Here is an 18958-nt window from a genome sequence, read left to right on the forward strand (position 1 = left end):
ATGCAAAGACCAGCCATGATTCCAGGGAAGTAATGACAAAGCATGCTACCTGCCTCCTGACAGAGAACTGATGGACTCAAGAGACAGAATAAGACATACATTTTGGGTACATGACTCATGTGGGAATTTTGTTCTGCTTAATTATGCACATTAATTATATAAAGTTTTGTTTTAATTTGAGGGGAGGAGTAAGAAGGAGAGAAAATAAATGCTTATTACTGAAAAAATTAATAAATGCTTTAAAATGTTCATAAAATTTTGTGGTTGTGATGGTGGTGTTCAGTTGTTTTTCAGTCATGTCTGACCCTCCCATGACCCCATTTGGGGTTTTCTCAGCAAAGATATGGAAATGGTTTGCCATTCATTTCCTTCTCCAGCTCATTTTTAACAGATGAGAAACTGAGGCAGACAGGGTCACTGTGAGTCTGTTATCTGGAGGACTGGACTAGTTAAGTCTGAAGAAGTTTATCACCAATATTTTACAACCAGGGGTTGTGAATTTTTCAAGCACAACAACTTCTCCAAGGAACAGAAGGTTTGCTAATTTGCATTGGTAGCAGGAGGCCCCACCCTGGGAAAAAAACACAGATCCTTGAAATGTTGAAGTGTTTAAAGGCTAATCTAGAACAGACCTCACTCTCACAAGCCAGGATGAGCTCTGGGGAATAGATGGATAATGGCTGTTAAATTGGATTCAACTGATGCAGAATGACTGAGGCATGGACAGGGAAAGGAAACATGGTTCAAAATTTCCCACCCTAAGATATTTACTAGGGTTTGGGGGATGAGGGGTGGGGAACCACTTCTCTCTGTACACTTAGAGTGAGAGACTAATCCCAGAGGCTTCACGTTCTGGGTAAGATCTTGCTGCTGCTCAAACACTCTTGGTTAGCTTCTTTATGAAGTCCCCAAAAGGAGTCCCTCCCCAAAGCTTCTGAGCCCTCAGTAAACTAGAAGGAACCGGGTGGCTAAGGCAATCATCATACAGGTCAGAGGTAAGAATGGTGGGTCAACAGGAATGGGCTATGTCAGTAGGACAGTCCTCAGCAATGGGAGATCTTTAGTCTCTCGAGGACTGACACAATGAAAATTCAGCCCAGGTCTGGATGTTGAACATTTCGAAAATGATTGAAAAGAAGAATCAGCTCTTCTACTAAGTCTCCTTGACCAGTAGAGGTGCTGCCATATTCTAATGCCACACTCTGGCATGAGGGCATTCTAAATGTCCTTTACCTAAAGCAGGATATAAGCTGTGGTATACCTGGAAAAGCACTGGATTTGAGGAGGATGGGTTCAAGTCCTGCCCCTGACACATACTGTCTGTGTGACCTTGGTTAAGTCATCTGCACTCCAAGTTTCCCTTCTCACTGTCCTCTCCTCCCCAGCTGCCCAGAGCAAATGAGGCAGCTGGATAGGAAAAGCCCTGAGTGGAGGCCTCCCTTCCCATTCATTCCACTTTCCTCTAACCCTACACCCCCACCGTGATACCTATGCAAATGGAAAGGGGGGCAAGATGGCTTCTCTCCTATGGCTTGGATGAGCTAGGAATCGCCAACTATAAAACTATAATCCTTCAGGGAAAACGGAGGACTGACACTCTTCATCCCCTGCCCTATTACTGAATGCTAAGGGCCTTACCAAGATCTAACATTATTCTTATGCCCTCCAGACCCCTCAACAATACCATCTGAACTGTCCATGCACCCTGACAATCTGCCATCCAACCTACTGCAGAACCCTTAGGGGTTCTGGACCTTTCCCTCCATCTCTCTCATGTCTTCATCTCCTTGAGGGCAGAGATTCTCTCTCTTTTTTTTTCTGTTTTATTCCCACCACTTCTCACAGTGCTTGTCACATACAAAGCACTTAATAAGAGCTTTTTCATTCATTCATTCATCCATAAATGAGGGGATTAGATTATGATTCCCATTATCTTCTCTGCTATCCTCACGAGGCCCACTGTCCACTTGGTCTATGAGGTACAGCTGCTCTCATCTTACTGACTCCATCTTCCAAAAAACTCTTAAAAGTCAATTTTGCATCTTGAAGCAGAACAAGCCTAGTCTTGACAAAGCCCCAACAGCCTAAATACTGGTGATTATTAGAAAGCACATTTGGGGGTGGGGTGGGGTGCATGGAACAATGCCAAGGGAGTGTGAGTTCCTGTGCCAAGAGAATCAACATGCTGAGAACAGAGTAAATGCTGACATTTCAACAGCTCTAAGAAAGAGAGAGAAAATCCATTTTCCAGCCAGGAAAAAAAAAAAAAACACAAAAAAAAACTCCAGTATCTCATCTTATGAGGAGGCCATGCATAGAAATGAAATTAAAGTGTGGATTTAAAATTAGGCAGTGCAGTCAGGATTTTTTTTTTTTAATCACAGGGGATTGCTGTTAATAAATCAACCCCACGATTAGACTATCTGGGCACACAGGCAGTGTGGAGGCAGTGAGTGGATCTGTCAGAAACCAACCATGTCCCAAATGGAGGCTTGAAATGATTTACATATGAAAGGTAGTCTGGAAGATTAAAGCAAGATGCCATCAGCATGATAACATATATTTGTTTTATTCTTCCTCCCATGTGCAGAAATGTCTCAGAGCTATAGAGTATAAAAGCTATGGAGGCAAAAAAAAAAAAAAAAGAGATGATAAAAATGCATTCAGGGATCTGGCCTAGATAAAAGAAATACCAGAACTAGAGTGGGAATTACTCAGTGCTGGATGCTGGGAATCATAATAAAGGTAAAACATGCTCTCTTTCCTCAAAGAGTTTCTAATTTAGCTTGAGATCAGGGAGTGGGACATAAAATGATATATAACAATAGAAGTTAGCTTATGGTGGGTATTAAGTGAATAAGACAGACAATTGAAAAAAAACAACAACCCCCCAAGCAAACACACAAACACACACCCTGGACCAGGCTGGGTAGACAAGGTGTCCTGGAAGAAGCCAGCTAATTATGCAGAATAATAGGACTCCAGATTTGAGGTTGGAATAGACCTTAGAGATGATCTAGTCCATAGCCTTGTCTGCTAGGGTCACAGTTGGCAAATGACGATTGTTAGCTGTGTGAAGGCAGGTGTGGAAGAACCCATTCTCTCACTCACCCAGCTCCTACTAATACAGAAGTGGTCCCCACATGGGTCCCTAGGATGAAAAAGTAGCTCTCTGGGGCCACCCCGCCCCCAGCTAAGCACCCACAAGATGAGATCATCAGAGGATAGCTGACTATTTCTCCCCATGATGCTTTAAAGGTAAACCTGAGAGGCTGGATTTCTATTTTACCATTGATCATAAGCCCCCACTGGTTTGTTTCTTATTATAAATTATTAGCTTAAAAGGTATTTACCGAGTGCTCGCTTCAGCAGCACATATACTAAAATTGGAACATACAGAGAAGATTAGCATGGCCCCTGTGCAAGGATGACACGCAAATTCATGAAGCATAAAAAAAAAGGTATTTACTGAGATGCTATATATAAGAATGGGTGGGGGCAGCTAGGTGGCGCAGTGGATAGAGCACCGGTCCTGAAGTCAGGAGGACCTGAGTTCAAATCCGGCCTCAGACCCTTGACACTTACTAGCTGTGTGACCCTGGGCAAGTCACTTAACCCCAATTGCCTCACCAAAAAAAAAAAAAAAAAAGAATGGGTGGCACAAAACATTCCCCCTGAACCTAGGGGAGCAGTAGCCCACACAAAGTGCCTGGGAGCAAGTAAACCCAAACCTAGAATATGGCAATACTGAGACACAAGCATGGAGAACAGATGTAGCCAAAGGGTAAAATCACAATTCCTCCCTCTTCTGTATTCTTTCCTCCCATTGTGGAATCCTCATTGAGCTTGCTGCAGAGCCCAGCATCAGTGATGGGCTTGGTTGCCATAATAAGTCTATTTGCGCCCATGCAGTTTCTCCAGACTGTAATTCTTATAATGTTGCTCCTTTGGTCATATCCATCTCAAAGTCACTGCTCAACCACCTCCCAATTCCTCTGGCTACTGTTTTATCTCTTGTAGACTTTCCTACCAACTCTGATCATTAGTGGGTCCTCTGATGGGACCTCAAGGTATTCTAAATTCACTTTGTTGCCTTGTTAGCAGTGGGGAAGAGTTGAAGGGGAAAGAATGGGGAGAATTCTCCTCATGACAAGCAATTTCATCTGAGGGACTTGGATGGAACTCTTTCATCATTCAACTTACCCTTGGCTGGACTCAAATATTCCAAATTGATTTGCTATATTATATAGAAGCCCAGAAGTATGTCTGATTCTTTTAGCTAATCACATCATCTGTCTTTTAGCCAATGATCAAAAAGCACTTTACTCCTTTAAAATCAAGTAAAGATTTTTTGGGACTTTGTTTACGCTTTTGATTGATTGATTCAATTGAGCTGTCTGGGCCTTCTATTATTACAATAAATGAAGTAGGGGCAGAAAGTCCTTCTTTCTGCAGCTACAGAGGACAGGATCCCCTTGACCAGCGATGTAATCCCCAAGGAAGGAATCATGAAGACTGAATTTAGGGAGCCAACTTTCTGGTCATATGATAGAATAATGAGAAAGTATGAAAAAGAAGAAGGCCTAAGACACAACCCTGGGGTGTGTTCAAGCAAAGGGCATGGTTAATGATACAACAAGGAAGACTAGGAAGAAACAAACAGCTTCCAGGTAAGAGGGCACCTAGGAAAGAACACACTCATGAAAACTCAGGGAAGAGTGTCCAGGTAAGCAATGTCAAAAGCTACAGAGTAGTCAAGAAGAATGAGAACTGAGAAAAAGCCAATGGATTTGGCTATTAAAAGATCTTTTGAAGAGAGTGATTTTAGTTGAGTGATAAGGCTGGAAGCCAGATCGTAAGGAGCTGAAAAGTGAGTGGAAGGTGATGAAATATAGTCGGCAATAACTGTAGACAACTTTTTTTAAGGAGTTTGTCGATGAAAGAGAGGAGAGATACAACCACAGCTTTTGGTGTGCCCAACTGCACCCAAGAAATAACCCAGTGCTATCCTCTTTCCAGGAAAAAGTGTATATGCCTGAACAGATATAAAAAATTTATGTGTGTGTAATCACCCCTCACACATACACACAAACCCCTTTAGGATTATTGTTAAGGATTCTATTTTCAAATGGTTATATTACTTCTCAATGGGTAAAGGAAGAGGTAGAAAGAGGGAGAGAATGTGGAACTGGAAATTAATTTTTTTTTAAATCTTTTAAAAAAAAAGGATTCTACAGTTATCCCTTTCACACCCCAATTTTCCCCATTGTGATTTCCATATTTTGCAGGTTAGCATAAAAATTTAAATGGAGGGGGCAGCTAGGTGGTGCAGTGGATAAAACACTGGCCCTGGATTCAGGAGGACCTGAGTTCAAATCTGACTTCAGACACTTGACACTTACTAGCTGTGTAACCCTGGACAAGTCACTTCACCCTCACTGCCCCACCAAAAAAACAAAATTAAATGGAAATTTGGGGGGAGTTTTGCAGAAGCTTCAGATGACACAAAACCTATGACCAAATACCTAACGCAGATTTTGCAATAAGGTACTGTAAATGTCCCACAAAAGAAAAAGGAAGAATTCACAGGACTTCTCTGGTATGAAGGAAGGGCCAAAAATTTTTACGCCGATTTTCCAGATTGCAGGAGTGCTGTGGCTCTAACCTCTATGATGTGGAAGGGATAACTGTATTTTCATTATGAAGAAACCATCTTTGGTAGAATTGCATGTTCACTGCTGAGTTAATAAAGTTAATAGTTCCCCTTATATCGTCCATGAACTTGAAAGTTCAATTTATATTAGATTTGTATGACTGTTATCAATTTCATAATTTCCCCTGTCGTCTTAGGTCCCAAATGCTGATAGTCTCTGTTAAATCTCTCAAGCAAAATTCATTACTTATTTTATACAGTTTAGGGTTGTAGATATTCTATGACCAAAGTCTAAAGATTCCAGGAATCTTGGCCCCTAACAGATCTCAGCAAGCTCAACAACTGAAAGTTGAGGTGGGGAGAGGCGTCTCTTCTTCTAGTTCTCTGGCTAACACTTTTTTTGGGGGGACAGGCAGTGAGGGTTAGGTGACTTGCCCAGGGTCACACAGCTAGTAAGTGTCAAGTATTTGAGGGTGGATTTGAACTCAGGTCCTCCTGAATCCAGGGCCAGTGCTTTATCCACTGTGCTACCTAGCTGCCCCCCTGGCTAACACATTTTTATAGAAGAAAACTGAAGCCCAGAAGTTAAGCCACTTCCCAAAGTCACTCATACACTCAATGTCATGGCCCATAAAAAGGATTCAATGGATATCAGAATGAGTCAGAGACATCAAGTAGATTGGGAAAGAGAATACAATTCAAAGTTTCTCATCCTAAGATATTTCCTAGGATTTCTTTAACTGGCCATGTAGCCAGAGTGAGAAACTAAAACCAGAGAAGAAGCCCCACATTTTGAGTAAGGTTTGGGGCTGCTGAAGCATTCTGGGATAAGCTTCTTAATGAAGTTCCCAAGAGCAATCCCTCCCTAGAGTTCTTGGGTCCTCGGTAAACTAGAAGGAACAAGGAGGTTAAGGGTATTGTTTTATATGAGCAAAGCCCAGGACCTCCTGCTCCTAATTTAGTGTTCTTTCCAGGGCACCTGGCAGTTCATGTCAGTGCCCAGAGCTAGGAACATGGTGTGTCTGGAGTCATGAAGAGGCTACCTTGGTTCCTGAGTCAGAATTCTTAGAAGCAGCTCTGCTATCCCTATGTACATGATTGCAAGTTTTTATTTCTCAGTATCTCCTGTTTCATCACGTGGCGTTATCTTGAATCCACATATTTAAACCAGAGCAAACACTTTTAATCAGATACATACCCCTAGCATCCTCAATATGATCTGTGTGCTAGAACTGGGAATTCGCCTGGGGCCGTGCTGACTCATTACCTAGTAAAGCATCACTAGAGGTCAAATGTATTTGTCAATATCCTTACTTCAAGGGATAATGAAGGGAGAAGGAACAGAAATAAAGAAGCACTCTTACCCTAAATCAGGAGAGGCACTATAGGCAGAATTAGCAATCTAGAACTGGAAGAGACCTCAGAGGCCATCTAGACTAGGGCTTTGGAGGGGCGGGGGCAAGGCAATGAGGATTAAGTGACTTGCTCAGGGTCACACAGCTAGTAAGTGTCAAATATCTGAGGCCAGATTTGAACCCAGTTCCTCCTGAATCCAGGGCTGGTGCTTCATCCACTGAGCCACCTAGTTGCCCCCTAGACCAGGACTTCTTAACCATTTTTGTGGCATGGACCCCTTTGTTTGTCTGGTGAAGCCCATGGACCCTTTCTCTGAAGAAATATTTTTAAAGACATAAAATTATATAAGATTACAGAGGAAACTAATTATGCTGAAGTAGTTATTGAATTTTTTTTAAGTTGATTGACTCCAGGCTAGAAATCTCTAATCTATTACATGCCTCTTATTTTACAGATGAGGAAACTGAGGCCTAGAGAGGTTATCTGTCCAAGGTCACACAGGAAATAATCTTAAGAGGTGGGTTTTGAAACTAAGTGTTAGTGGACCCTCTGACTCTAAAGTCAATGCATCCCTCTTATGAAAGCTTAAATGAGATAATGTGTATAGGGTATCCCACAAGTCTTAGTGGAGTTTTAAGCTTTAAGCTAATTAAGCTATTAAAATTTAAAACTGCTCTAAGACTTGTGAGACATCCTATATAGACTTTAATGTTTATTATGTTATCATTCATGAACTTGGGGATATGGGGTAAGTCCCAATGGGCAGGTGGCTAGCCAAATGGACATGTGGGATCTGAAGCAGGTGTCCTGCCTTCGCTCAGGGCATGTCAGGAGAGAGGAAGTGAGAGGCATGCTGATGAATGAAGTCCCCAGATCCTCCTCTCTTTGTGTGGTGATTGTGGTGGATGTAGGGAGAGGGTATATTTACAGAGATCTGTAGGAGAGCAGGGTTGGTCCAGGGCCCACAGCAGTACACATTCAAACTGGAGAAACAAGGGATGATGAGAACTATGGTGAGATCCAGCCCTGAGCTGCCTGGCTGAACTGTACTGCATGAGCTGACTCCTAATTTCCTTTCTTTCTTTTTTTTTTTTTTTGCAGGGCAATTGGGGTTAAGTGACTTTCCCAGGGTCACACAGCTAGTAAGTGTCAAGTGTCTGAGGCTGGATTTGAACTCAGGTCCTCCTGAATCCAGAGCCAGTGCTTTATCCACTGTGCCACCTAGCTGCCCCCTAATTTCCTTTAATTGGAAAAGAGCACTGGGGCTGGGCATTAGACATATGGCAGTGGGGAGGGAATGAACAGAGAATGAAGAGAAAGAAGGGGCACTGGTCATCAATTACTCATGGGTAAGCCATGAATCTATTCACTTCCCCTCTGCTGACATCACTCCTGAGAAAAGGTCACCTGCTTTAGATTTCACCTGTCCATCTTGCTAAGTGAGAGTGAATGTATGTGCACTCATACACTCACAGTGCCCATGGATGTCTGCTTATGAGGGAGGGAGGGAGAGGTAAAAATGAATTCAAGTTATTTAAGGCTAAGTTTCTCAAATCCATTACCTGGAACATTTTACCCAGGTAGAAAAGATCAGACCATATAAATGTACAAAATCGAACCTCCAACAAAAAGGTTTTGCATAAAAATGGCTCATTACCTTGAGAAGAAAGTCACTGAAGGTCCAAAACCAAATTCTTTAAGAAGTCTAAGCAAGAGGACAGCTATGTGGCACAGTAGATAAAGCACTAGCCCTGGATTCTGGAGGACCTGATTCAAATCTGGCCTCAGACACTTGACACTAGCTGTGTGACCTTGGGCAAGTCACTTAACCCTCACTGCCCCCTGAAGAAGAAGAAGAAGAAGAGGAAGAAGACGTCTAAGCAAGACTAAAAGTCAGATCACAATTGCCAATAACAGTATTGTTTGATTAGTTCAATTTCACAACACGAAGAGGATTTCATTTTGGAGAAGGGGATGCATACGTCTTTAAATGAACCATAAGGGCTCACTCCAGGCAATCATTTGGAACAGAGAAATATGGGAATTGACTGAAGACAGCCAAATGAATTGCTTCCTAGCAAATCTTTGCCAATGCAAAAATTGGGATGCCCATAAAAGGAACACAACTAAGCTGAGGTTCTCTCATCAGGACTTATCACCACAAAAAATGTTCTGGTTTTGCTGAGGAACACAATAAGACTAAATCAATTCACCAACATTAATGATGTTGTGAATTTAAATATAAATAGGTAGATTGGGGTTTTTTCTTCAAAAAATGTTATTACTGACTTTTTTACAGCAGTTGTATCTGGTTATGAAACTCTGCCCCTGTAACCCTTGAACCCTCTCACTTATAGCAAAGAAAACTAGTTAAGAAAAACTGACCCCAAAAGTGTCTTCCCCACTAATCCCTATAATGCTCTATCCATAGTAGACATATGTTTTGTCATCTGTTCTCCAACCCCAAGAGTGGTCATTGCAATGAATATAAATTTAGTTGTCTTTTAATGCTGCCTTCTTTTCCAGTTCTGTTTCTGCTTACTTTACCCTGCATGAGTTCAAAAGAGACTTCCCATATCTCTCTACATTTCCCATCAATGGGCTCCTACTTTGTTTCCAGTTGTTTGTTTGTGACTACCCGCTATGCTTGTGAATATTTTTGCATATAAAGGATATTTATGTCTTTCATAAATTTTCAATAAATTAAATAGTCAATCACCCCCTCAGGGATTTTTATTCCCAGTAGTGGAATTATTGGGTTAGAGGGTATGAACTGGTCAGTGGATTTTCTTGCACAATTCTCACATTGTTTTCTATGAGAATTGAACTGATTTGCAGCTCTACCAATAAGAAGTCAGTTTGCCAACACGAGGGAATTTTACAAAAAATATAGGCAAAGAATTAAAACACTTTAAAGATGGAAGTCAAAAACCAAAGAGCATTTATTAAGCACTTACTATATATCAAGCATTATGCTATCAGATGCTGGGGGTACTGAGACAAAAATGAAATAGTCCTTACCCTCAAGGTGACTACAATTTACCAGGGGAGACAATCTGTAAATATATAAAAACACGCACAGATGTATACACATATGTAGACATATATACATGCATACACATATACACATACATGTATGTGTACGTATACAAATACACACACAAAATGAACACAAGTTAGTTTGGGAGAAGGAAAGCATTAACATGGTGGGGAAATCAGAAAATATTTTATGTCAAAGGCCAAGTCCTAAAGGAAATATGGGATCCTAATATCTATTTCTCTATCTCTATCTATAGCGAGAACTGGAAGATGATCTCATCACACTTTACAGACGAGGAAACAGAAGAAACATCTCACCTGAGATCACACCTAAGATCCCGGTCTTCTGACTAGTCTAGTGACTTTTCTGTGACTATCCACCTATAGTCAATAGTTTACTAATTAATACAAAGTACACCAAAGTTCATTAGAATTTCAATGCCGTAGAACTCCCTTATAGGTCAAAACTGCTTTAGTATGAGATGTTTCAGTAACCAAACCTTTTGGGGTGATCCCAAGTCCTATTGACCCGACCTTCGCAACTTTTTTTCCATTCCAATCTCTTTCTCTCTGCCTACACAGCCACAAGTCCTCATCACTGTTCTTTTGGGGTGCTGCAGTAGCCTCCTAACTGGTCTCCCTGCCTCACCTCTCTCCCCTGAAATTTATTCCTCTTTTTTTTTTTTTTTTTTTGCAGGCAACGGGGGTTAAGTGACTTGCCCAGGGTCACACAGCTAGTAAGTGTCAAGTGTCTGAGGCTGGATTTGAACTCGGTTACTCCTGAATCCAGGGCCGGTGCTTAACCACTGCGCCATCTAGCTGCCCCTGAAATTTATTCCTTAAAGGAAAAAGAAGCTCACTAACTTGATCTGAGAACTCTCCTGATAACCTCTATACTCATTTATGTCTTTGCGGTCTATCAAAATGCCCCCTCCACAGTAGGCAACTGCTCTAGGAAGATGACTGTTCCGTTTTAGTTTTACTTTAAAAGTTTCTCGGGGCAGCTAGGTGGCCCAGTGGATAGATCCTTGGCCCTGAAGTCAGGAGGACCTGAGTTCAAATCCAGCCTCAGACACTTGACACTTACTAGCTGTGTGACTCTGGGCAAGTCGCTTAACCCCAATTGCCTCACCAAAAAAAAAAAGTGTCTAGCAAGTAGTAGAGGATCATAGAGTATAGGGCACCTTAGAAGCCACCTAGTTCCACATGCCCATTTTATAGATAAGAAACTGAGGTTCCAAGAAGTTAGGAAACTTGCCCATGGTCACAAAGGTAATAAATGTCAAAGGAAGAATTTGAACCCAGGTTTCCTGACTCCATACCCAGAACTCTTCTCCTCTGTATCATAATCTTAATAAACAGTTATTGAATGGGATTGAAACTTCTAGAGAAAGGCGAGGAAAGACTTGTATGTACTGATGTATAGTGAAGTGAGCAGAACCAAGAGATGTTCTGCACAGAGACAGCAAATAGTGTTTGATGAAGAACTGTGAATGACTTAACTATTCTCAGCAATACAATGATCCAAGACAATCCCAAAGGACTCATGATGAAGCAGACTATTCACCTCCAAAGAAAGAACTGATATTGATGGAGCACAGGCTGAAGCAGGCTATTTTTCACTTTCTTTCATTCAAAAAATTTTTCTTTTATTCAAGTTTTCTTCTACAAAATAACTAATATGGTAATATGTTACATAATTGTACATCTATAACCCTTATTTGATTGCTTAACACCTCAGGATGGGGGGAGAGGAAGGAGGAAAGGAGGGATAAAAATAGGAACTCAAAACTATAAATAAAAATGTGTATTACTTAAAAAAAAATAATCACCTTGCATTTGCTAATTTGTGTACCATCTCCGCAGCAGAATATAACCCCATGGATTATTGTGGTTTTGTATTCTTAGTACCTAGGAAGCTACCATGTTGGCACTTAAAAATGTTTAATTTGATCATTTAAAAATGAACTAGCTCAAATATTCACTGGGACGCCATCAATTAATCAACAAGCATTTATTTATTGTGTGCTAAGGAGCTGAAATAACAAGGACTAAAGCGAAGGAGTCCCTCCTTCTATTTTAGCTTGCCAGTCTTTCAATTCTGTAAGTATTGAGAACCTCTTCAGTACTTATTACTATACCCCTATAAGGAACACAAAATAAGCAGAAGATATGGTTCCTGCCCTATGGGAGTTTACATTCTAATGGGGAAGATAGAAAACATATGAATAGGTAACTTTCTATGAAAATTATGCTAAAAACAGCAGAATAGTAGGAAACTGGGGCAGCTAGGTGGCACAGTGGATAAAGCACCGGCCCTGGATTCAGGAGGACCTGAGTTCAAATTCAGCCTCAGACACTTGGCATTTACTAGCGGTATGACCCTGGGCAAGTCACTTAATCCTCATTACCACACACACACACACACACACACACACACACACACACACACAAGAACAGTAAGGAAGTACTAAGAATAAAAGAACATGCTAAATGAAAAGAGGAATTCAATTTGACATATATTGCCAAGCTCTATACTAGGTTCAGAGACAAAAATATATCAGTTCCTGTCTTCAAGGAGCTTACCATGTTTACATGGATACAATGAATACATAGATAAGTTAATACAAAGTAATTTCAAGAGGAAGAAGATATTAGCAGCTAGGATTATCTACAGCTGTGGTTTGAAGGTAGACAGGGATTCAAAGAAGCCCAGATAAGGGGGCGCATTTCAGACATAGGGAAAAGCCTGTACAAAGGTGCCTAGGCCAGTGGATAAAGCACCAGCCTTGGATTCAGGAGTACCTGAGTTCAAATCCAGCCTTAGACACTTGACACTTACTAGCTGTGTGACCCTGGGCAAGTCACTTAACCCCCATTGCCCTGCAAGAAAACAACAACAAAAAACAACAAAGGTGCCTAGGCAGGTGTTGAACATTTTTTCACTTAACCTTTTGTAGATTGGCACCCAGCAGAGTTCTAATTTGCTCATCAACCAAGAGAGTGAAGCATAATGAATCAGTAAGACATGAATCATCACTATGACATTTTTTCACTATATGAAGAAATCAATATAGACGTCAAAGGATTATAGAGGTTAAAGGGACTCTTAAAAAAATCAGATCTATGATTTATTGGTGTAAGGAGCTTCTGGTGAGAAACTCCCTCTGCTAATGCAGGATGGGAGGGCAGAGCCAACAAGATGGCAGAGTAGCTAGAAGAACATTGAGCTCTATTTCTCCACTACTCCCAACTCCTCAAAACAGATCTAGAAAAAACATCAGATTGAATCCTGTTCAAAAATTCTAAGAAAAAAATCAGCGAGTCATTTTTTACCAGGTAGGTCAACATAGGAATACAGAGAAGTCTATGGACACGGGGGATGGGGTCTGGCCAAGAGCAAGCCATTTGGAGCATTCCAGTAAGGGAGTGGCTATGTTCCAGGAAAAGAAGAAGTGCCAGAGACAGCAGAGAGGCTCTAAACTTACGTAGGATATAGGAACAGGTGGCAACTAACAGCTTTGTACTTCCAGGTAACAAAAAAAGGAAGTACTGAAGAGATGTGAGTCCTAGGCTATGTACCGAGCAAGGAACAATTGCAAAAGTAAGAGTGGCTATATGGTTTGGACTTCAGGAGTGGAGTGGGATTTCAGTTCCAGCTTTCAGCCCAGTCTGGAGCCTGCTGAGGAATAACCAGGGCAAGAATCCTAGATCAAAGGGAAAGCTACAGTTCTGTCACTCAACAGTCAGAGCTTTCCATATGGCTAATAGTTGCCAAGTCTAGCAGCAGTGTTCTGAAACTCAAAATGGCGCATGCTTACAAATGTGTGGCTCAGACCCAAACACAAATCAGAAACTTGCAGAGCTCAGACCACGAGGGTAATTATCAGACTTGATGTTGGATCAGACCACTTGGGAGCACGAGAAACTTTCATGTCTCCATCCTGAGCTGTCCCTGAGACCCTAGAATAAACAATACTTGACATCCCAAAGAAACAGCAGTGGGACCAGACCAGATCAAATTTCCCTCCAGATGTACATTGACACCCAGACTTTACATAAAGTCCAAAGTCAGGAAGTAGGCTGGAAAAATGAGCAAACCAATACAGGATGATACCTTCTCTGCAACTTCCAAGAGTCTCAGAAGGTCCCTGGAGCATATGGAGGTTAAGTGACTTGCCCAGGGTCACTCAGTCAATATGTGGCAGAGTTAGAACTTAATCCTAATTCTTCCTGACTCCAAAATCTCTTCTCCATCTTCTGTACCATGTTAGACAATGCCTCTCATCTAATCCAACAAACTGATTTTACAGGTCAGGAAGCTGAGGTCAGAATCAGTCTTCTAACTCCAAGCCCATTGTTCTTTCTATTCTTTCCTCTCAGCAGAGACCTGTAGTAGGACAGCTCTCAGAATTTTAATGTGCTAATGTTCTCAATGTTCTCCTTTAATTACCTTGATGATCTTTCATTTTCTCTTGCCCATATCTAAAAAAGATAATAATTTCTCGATGACCCTTTGCAGATGAATGTCAGAGCTATTTTGCTATTTTGTGATCAGACCGGAATCATTTATCTCATTTTATACTACAATTTCTACTGTAGTGTCATTAAAAAACAAATTTGCAATTTGCTGTTAAATTAAGAAGCTTCATTTTCCTACTGTGATTTCCTTCATCCTAGACAAATGATGATAGAGAAGCCATTAGACAGCACCGAAGACTGGAAAATACCACTGAAGCCCCAGAGAACTGAAATCCAAGAGAGTTTTTACTTAATTTATTCTCACTCCCCCAAACTTATCAAAAGAGGCTCAGAAACGATGAATAGTAAATTTGAAAAGGATATCTGTGGAATTCCTTGCTTATCAAGACTCTGAGAAGTTCCATTAGAATTCTGCTTGCCCTGTGTGCAAATGAAAAAGACTAATTTAATTTTAATTTGTGCAGATTGGAGTCTTACAGTGGAGCCTGTTCTTTAAGCTATGTGCCAAACTAATTACATTAGAATAATTCTGATCTGTACCCTTGGCTCTGGCGTCAGTCTCTTTGATGTTAAACTCATGTAGTCTTTTATCCCCAATTATTCTCTGGGCTCTTAGTCTCTTCCACACATTCCCATCATTCTGGATGATGGAGCTGGTGCCTTTGATGCTTGTTCAGCAAGCTGGACTGACTACCAAGGGAAAGAAAAGGACTTCTCTTCAAAGCTGTGGTATGAGAACAGACTGAATAATTTTGAGTTTTTCCTGAAAAAAAAAATGGGTAGGGAATTCAGAACACATCAGATTTAAGAGAATTCAGCACACACACACACCTGCCAAATAAATAAATGGCTTTTCTTTTTTTTCACCCCACAAAGGTTAGCCGTAAGTCAGGAAATCTGTCTAAGTTCTTCATTGACACCATCCAATCTCCTCTGACCACTCTTCTTGGTCCAGAGAGGTCTATTGTGCCACCTCTGCCTCTTTCCTTGATCAAAGTATCATTTGCACAAGGACATATCTAAGCACAGACACAGAACTGCCTTCACTTTTCCCAGGTAAGAGGTAAGCTGAAACCCTAATGAGATTTTCCATTGGACAGCTAACATCTTGGCCTCCTGAAACTCTTAGGGAGTTCCTTTCTTCTAGATTGAATTCAGATGACTTCCTAGTGCAGTGGGCAGAGCTAAAAGGCTCTAAATCACCCCACACACACATACTCTAGTTCCAGCTTCCCCCTAGTTATTTCACACCACTAAAGCGTCCAAAGATCTGAGAAATCAGTGAAGGTACTCCCCAGAAGCTGACCACAACTCTTGGGTCTACCTTAATAGTCGGTCTTTATGAGTTTGGATGGCCAACTTTCTTACCTTCTTTCTGGTCTATGAGCTTCTCAAATTTATCTAGGCTGATTGTCTGATAGTAGACATATGATCAGTCCATTTGGGGTTCCTAAGTGATGCAGTAGATGTGTTAAATATTTCTCCATTGATTGTTTCCAACTTATCCTAAAGATAGCCTGGTTGTAGACGGTTGTTTGCATGTTTTCTCCCCCCTCAGCCTGTCACCTCCTTGAGAGCAGGGACTGTCTTTTACCCTTCTTTGCATCCTCAGTGCTCAGCAAAGTGCCTGACACACAAGTAAGCACTTAACAAATGTTTACCGACTGACTTGCTCACCAACTTCCTTTCTCAGAGGACTAGCTACCATAGGTCAGTGTTCTTTAATTTAAGAATAATATAGGGGCGGCTAGGTGGCGCAGTGGATGGAGCACCGGCCCTGGATTCAGGAGTACCTGAGTTCAAATATGGCCTCAGACACTTAACACTTACTAGCTGTGTGACCCTGGGCAAGTCACTTAACCCCCATTGTCCCACAAAAAAAAAAAAAAAGAAGAAGAATATAATATGCGGGGCAGCTGGGTGGCACAGTGGATAAAGCACTGGCCTTGGATTCAGGAGGACCTGAGTTAAAGTCCAGCCTCAGACACTTGACACTTAACCAGCTATGTGACCCTGGGCAAGTCACTTAACCCTCATTACCCTACAAAAACAAAAATTAAAAAAAAGAATAGTATAATATGAACATGGATAGTCTAAATGGGGGAATGGGAAATGGGGAATGTCCAAACATGGGAAATGATCTGTGTAAATACATGTAGATTGTCAAATTAAGGGGTCTAGTTTACTCAGAAATCTACTTTTCTACTTTTTCTCTTATGTGCTACATTTCAAATGAGGTTTTATGATACCAAAAAAATTATAGAACAAGGAGATCTTCAAGCAATCTTTGCATACTGTAGGGTGACTGGAAAGGAAAAAGGCAAGATATGCAAAACTCAACAGGTGATCAAGGAGCTAGAAGCATTTTCAGCTTGGAACAGCAGTTCTCAAAGTGCAGTCCACAGACCCCTGGGGGCACTTTAAAGGAGTCTTTGAAGTCAAAATTCTTTTCCTAATAATACTATTTGCTTATTAAAACCCTCCTCCCTTTTCCAACTACAAATCTGTGTGTCTGGATTTTTTTCATATACTTCAATCAAAACAACATATCACAGCAGACTGAATGAAGAAGTAGATAGGTGAATCCAGCTGTCTTCTATTAAGCCAGTAAAGGAGATTTGCAAAAATATATTAAATGCCACTCTTCTCACTGAATTTTCTTCTTTTAGAAAATTTAGTTATCTTCATGAAAAATCCTGTTTATGTTAACATGTAATTGGTGTATGATTGTTATTTTTTAATGAATTAATGAATATTTTTAAATGTTATCAAATCAATAAACAATTATCAAGTGTCTGCTATGTGCCAGGCCCTGTGCTAAGAGCCGAGGATACAAAAAGAGGCAAAAGAAGTTTCTTGTCGTCAACACATTTACAATCATCGGCTTTAATTTCTAATATGGCGTGATGAAATATATTATTCACCTCCAGATAGTAAACTGATGGATTCAAGAGAGCAGATAGAAGCATCTTTTCTTTTCTTTGGACATGCCTAATTCAGGAATTTGTGCATGATTATACATATATGTAACAGGTTTTGTTTTACTTGTTTTCTTAATGGTTGGGGAAGGAGAAGGGCGGAGAGAATCAAGAATTAAAAATAAAATAAATCTGACTTTTAAAAACAAATTTCAGGGGGCAGCTAGGTGGCGCAGTGGATAAAGCACTGGCCCTGGATTTAGGAGGACCTGAGTTCAAATCCGGCCTCAGACACTTGACACTTACTAGCTGTGTGACCCTGGGCAAGTCATTTAACCCTCATTGCCCTGAAATTTAAAAAAAAATGCTATGTAGACCTACTTTCCCTATCCTGTTCCTTAGACAGTTGATATTTTTGAACCCAAGCTTGGAATTCTACATTTGACCCTATTCTATTTAATCTTATTTGATGCTAACTATGATTCCAACCTGTGTAATACCCCTCTTGCTCAATCTGTCCCTCCACCTTGCCCAATCACTATCCCTCCTCCAATTCAGCTATGCAAAGCCTGAGGACTTTGTCTTCAGGAAGAGAGGTCCAGAAAGGCATAACATAGAAATAACCCAACAAGGCTTCAGGGAAGCCTTAACAGGAGGCCAGCTACTGAGTTCATTCAACCTACTCCATGACCTTACTAATCCTGGTAAGAATTGGTTCAAGATCCCAGCTAGTGACAGTATGCCAAATGAAAAATCATGGGCCTTCAAGGGTTGTGGTTTACACTTGACCCAGAGCCTGGGCCCTGTTCTTCTAAGGATGAAGATTTGCTTCAGATGACCGAATGACCAGCCCTGCTGAATACAAAAGTTAAGCATCAGATTCCAACTGTGCTATATTGAAGAAGGAAGAGCCATGGGGGCTAAGCAAATTAAATTATGTATTTCCTAGAGCTCCTAGGTTTGAAGCAGTTTGTGTACTACTGTCTGGGGACTGCTGGAGTCTGAGAGAGTCTGCAGCAAAGTGGAAAATGTTTTATTATGCATTACTTTATTGCTATTATGTGTTGTTGTTTTATTGCTTTTATTGATTCCATGCCAAATAGAGTATGCTTGGATACTATATCCTTCACTGTGGAAAGTCAACTTTGTTATGCCAAGGTCTATGAAATATAACCAAGTTCAGGAAGAGGATAGGGTTGAGGGGGCGGGAATTGACTCAACAGCTGATTTTGATTGGATTAACCTATAATAATCCCCATTCCCTAACTAGCTAGTAGTATTGCTCCACAGAGAGGAAGAGTTAAAAATGGAAGGCTGTCCAATCTCTGAGAAAAATAGATCTCATCACTTTCTCAGTATTTCCATATAGTAGAATAGATGTGCATAACCACCAGGTGGAATGGTGTTCACCTTTCCCCCCAGGCTTCTGAGCCTTCATGGTGAATAGGATGAAGATAGTGGCTAAAAGTGTCACCTAGTGGTTAAATCTGTAGGATTTTTTTGGATCCTG

The 18958-nt window shown here is 41.0% G+C and overlaps 1 protein-coding gene and 1 non-coding gene across 2 annotated transcripts in view; one reads left to right on the forward strand and one right to left on the reverse strand.

Moving 5' to 3' along the window:
- Positions 1-18958, reverse strand: part of BCAR3 (BCAR3 adaptor protein, NSP family member) — a 166611-nt gene that overhangs the window by 41414 nt on the left and 106239 nt on the right.
- Positions 3357-3467, forward strand: LOC122726956. The gene has a single exon (XR_006352947.1). It is a non-coding gene; the product is annotated as a U6 spliceosomal RNA (small nuclear RNA).

This window comes from Dromiciops gliroides, chromosome 4 (genome assembly GCF_019393635.1).
Source record: "Dromiciops gliroides isolate mDroGli1 chromosome 4, mDroGli1.pri, whole genome shotgun sequence".
Lineage (NCBI taxonomy): Eukaryota > Metazoa > Chordata > Mammalia > Microbiotheria > Microbiotheriidae > Dromiciops > Dromiciops gliroides.